At 31.3% G+C, this 4,419-nt stretch overlaps 1 long non-coding RNA gene across 1 annotated transcript; it reads right to left on the reverse strand.

Annotated features, from left to right (window-relative positions):
• Window positions 1-948: 948 nt before the first annotated feature.
• LOC110925625 lies at window positions 949-2,725 on the reverse strand. Its single transcript, XR_002584622.2, has 3 exons — window positions 2,455-2,725; window positions 1,589-1,695; window positions 949-1,296 (listed from the first exon to the last, which is right to left on the reverse strand). It is a non-coding gene; the product is annotated as an uncharacterized LOC110925625 (long non-coding RNA).
• Between the last annotated feature and the right edge of the window lie 1,694 nt (window positions 2,726-4,419).

Genomic DNA, 4,419 nt, shown 5'->3' on the forward strand with positions numbered 1-4,419 from the left:
CCCGTTCTCTCTAAATCCTGACCCTATATAGGTACCTATATATATATATATATATATATATATATATACATATAGCGTAAGTATCTATAGAAAACCCACTTTAATTTAGAAAACCCGGGAAACTCAAAGCTCCCGATGTTTTTTTATTTTGAAAAAAATTACACATGTTATATACATGTTTTTAAGGGTTTTGGGCAAAAAAAATCAAAAAAGCGCTGAGTAGATATTTTTTAAAAAAATAAACAAGTTTTGGTGTAACACATGTTACAAATATGTCAGATGAATGTAACATGTGTTACACCAAAACTTGTTTATTTTTTTTAAAAATATCTACTCGGCGCTTTTTTGATTTTTTTTGCCCAAAACCCTTAAAAACATGCATATAACATGTGTAAATTTTTTCAAAACATAAAAACATCGGGAGCTTTGAGTTTCCTGGGTTTTCTAAATTAAAGTGGGTTTTCTATACATCCTTCCCCTATATATATATATATATATATATATATATATATATATATATATATATATATATATATATATATATATAGTGTAGGGTTCTTGAGTGAACAACCTCTCAAGAGTGAACCGTGTGAACTGATCATAGCCCTTGATCATCTTTTTTGTTGAAAAGGATAGGATGGTAATTATACATTAAGTTGTTATTAATTATTTATTTTAATTAATTAATGGAAGTTACAGTTTCCTATTTTTTGTGATTACATAAAATCAAAATATCTTTTAAATCCAAACAAGATGTATATCATAATCACCATTTAAAAAAGCCAGATTTTTTTTAAATCCGGCAGTTCTTCGTCGCTAAAAAACCCAGATTTCGAAGTACACCTGTGTATTTAAGTTTAATACACCTATGTACATTTGTCTATAATCTTTTTTTAGATTAGTAAACGCATACTACTTCACCGTAAACCATAACATGTCCTAAAAACAAATCAAAAAATATATTATAAGGTATACCAACCAACTAAACATGCAGTTTACATAAAAAATAACCCAATGAAACAAACAAGCAAACCACATATCAGAAAAATAAAAACGTAGTCTTTACTACTATTGTTTGCATGGAATGTTTTAAACACTAAGCCTACTCGTCGCGTTGTATGCTACCGATTCAACCATTACTTCCATCGTGGAGCGTGTTAGCATGGGAGCACAAAATCTTCACAGCATACTTATTCACATCAATCTTCACAGCATACTTTTTCCACAACTTATCCGGTATTATTCCTTCAAATTGACCACATTTCGGATGATTCACTGATTCCCTCAAGTTAGCATCTGTAAAACACAAATACGTTTACACAGGTCAATGAATGTCTTAGTTAAATAAAAAGACTAGCAATGTATACACAGGTGTACACCCAATTTACACATGTGTATACACAGTTTATACCTACATCAATTTGCATACACATGTGTACACCAAATGTACGAACACTGTATACACAGGTGTACACCCAATTTACATAAACAACAGACATAAGTTTTTGAAATATCACTTAACTACTATTATACACGGGTGTATAACCAATTTACATAAACAGAGTACACATGTCAATCGAAAAACTACCTAGCAAATCTCCGGCAATAAAGCGACGGCTGTGAACCCGAGGGCGTAACGACAGCAACACCTTCCACCCCACCGGCAATACGATATACATCTGAAGGATGAAAATCCTGAAAAAGAATAAATTAAACCAATTATACCTCGTTAATAGTATAATATATTAAAAAGATTGGCAAAACATTGACAAAGTTTTAAGCATTAGTTGAATAGGGAATGAGCTATTAGAAGGTCTCATTGCATTTATAACACTAACCACACTTAAAACTTCATTGTGGTGACCACCTGCACCAGTAAATATCAAAATGCATATTCCAGTTTGTACATTCCACATGCGAACAGATTCGTCCTATTAGAACCTAACATGTCAATTTTTAAAGGCATAAAGTAAAAATATATTAAGAGGCACGCGAATAATAAACTTGAAATGACGCTTACTTTGCTCCGTAACTGACCATATCTTATTAAACGACAGTAGTGAGATAAGTTATAATTTTCTCCCAGAGTTCTAACAAATAAACAACACTACTTGTGGCACAAGTCACTATGAACTGCTATTTTAAAAAAGAAAAAAAAAAGGATCATTATGCTCAAAATTAAAAGGACATACAAGATACAGAAAGCTACAAAACACACTAGTGTAAACCACCAATCAAAACTCACAATGCTTAAATCTGCATGATCAAGTATCAACACATACATAACACATAACCTAAAACTAATTACACCTCATCAAATAACCAATAACCGTTTTGTAACCTATACCTATTTGCCCTAAATCCTACCATATAACAAATATCCACCAAAAACACTAAAATTAGGTCAAACAAACAAACACTATCCAAAAGCAAAACCAAGTATATCTGTTTCACCTTGAGTTAGGAGACAATTAACAGCTTCATTAGGGTCCATATTACACTCCTTAAGCGCAACGTAGATCTCAGCATCGGAAACTCCCTTGACAATCTCCTTGAGACTCTGTACCATCTTCCGAGAAGCCGACGGAATTGCTCCGCCGTTAGTGGCTACGCCGCCACTTCTGCTGGCCATAATTTTCAGATCTAAAGGTGTTGTTGTGATCGGTTAAACAACAGCGATTGGAAGGGGAGAGAGAAATCGATGATGAATAATGAAAAAGAAACTGAATGCGTATATTAAGGGATTATGATTTATTCTATAAAATTAATGCCTTTTTTATGATGTATATGTACAATAATACCCTTTTCAATTTAATTAAACAAATAAAATTAACCCCCTAATTACCATCATGCCATTGAATTAAAATCTCAAGATTATGTAAATCAAGGGTCTAGATCAGTTCACAAAGTTCACAAACAAGGATGTAGTTCACTCATGATCCTTATCCTATATATATATAGGGGAGAGTTTAAATGAGAACGCTAAATATTGTGAGAACCATGAGAACAAATGAAAAAATCGTGAGAACTTGGTCAAAAACAATTCAAATTCAAATTCTTTTTCTACACTTATCATTATTATTCGAATACAATGTTAGAAATTTAATTTACACGTTTAAATTTACGTGAATTCGTAAATAAAGAAAATTTACACATGTGTAAGTTTGCCATTTACACATGTGTAAATCTGTTATATTTACACATGTGTAAGAAATCTAAAAAGAGTGATTTTGAAAGGAGAAATGAATTATTTGATGTTGTAAATTCCTTTTTTTTTTTGATTTTATATCTTAATTACAATGAGGTGTGTATTAAAAAAAATTGGTTTTGATTGGTTTTTTCATTCGTTCTCACGGTTCTCGCAATATTTAGCATTCTCAAGATAACCCTCCCCTATATATATATATATATATATATATATATATATATATATAGGAGAATGATCCGTTAGGAACCACCCTTTATTGCGAGAACCGCGAGAACCAATGTGAACACAACCAAAAATACCTAAAACTAGCTAGCACACATTTTTTTTAGCATTTTTTTATAAAAAAATCGCTACTTTTTTTTTTGCTACTAAAAGTAGCGATTTTAATGTAAAAAATACTAAAAAAAATTATTGTGTGTTTTTTTGATTTTTTTAGGTTTTTAGGGGATTTAGTTTTTAGCATTTTTGCTTGGGGAGAGGGGGTTTTAGGTTTTTGAGGTGTGGGGGAGGAGGGTTTAGGTTTTTTTTTTTTTTTTTTTTTTTTTTTTTTTTTTTTTTTTTTTTTGGGGGGAGGGGGGGTTAGGCTTTTTTTTGGTTTTCTGGAGGGTTTAGTTTTTAGCATTTAGCTTGAGGGGGGGGGGTGGGGGATGGGGGTTAGGTTTTTTTTAGCTATTTTAGGTTGTGTTCAAATTGGTTCTCGCGATTCTCGCAATAAAGATGGTTCTCGCATGAACCTTTCTCTCTCTCTCTCTCTCTCTCTCTATATATATATATATATATATATATATATATAATTCAAATTAAACAATATGGTTCATTTTGTAGTTTTGTAATAAGAAAAAGATATCACATTCACGAAAAGATTAGACATAAAGTTCTGAAAAAAATTTACAAAAAAAATAAAAGAATAATAGATACCACATGAATAAGTCCAAACTTCTTAAATTCCGACTATGTAACTTGTAAGATTTTTTTTTTTTTTTTTGAGTAAATTACAAGTTTTGTCCTTTATGTTTACATTAAATTGTAGGCGTTGTCCTTTTGGCCAAAAGTTCACAGGCGATGTCCTTAACCTTTCAAAATTTTGCACGTTTTGTATTTTAGGCCAAAACTGGTTAGAAATCTCAGTTAAAAACTGTCATGTGCAATGCACATGAGGGTAAAATGGTAATTTCCCTGCTGTGATTCAGATCAAAAGATAATTCATTTAC

This window comes from Helianthus annuus, chromosome 17 (genome assembly GCF_002127325.2).
Source record: "Helianthus annuus cultivar XRQ/B chromosome 17, HanXRQr2.0-SUNRISE, whole genome shotgun sequence".
NCBI classification, from domain to species: Eukaryota; Viridiplantae; Streptophyta; class Magnoliopsida; order Asterales; family Asteraceae; genus Helianthus; species Helianthus annuus.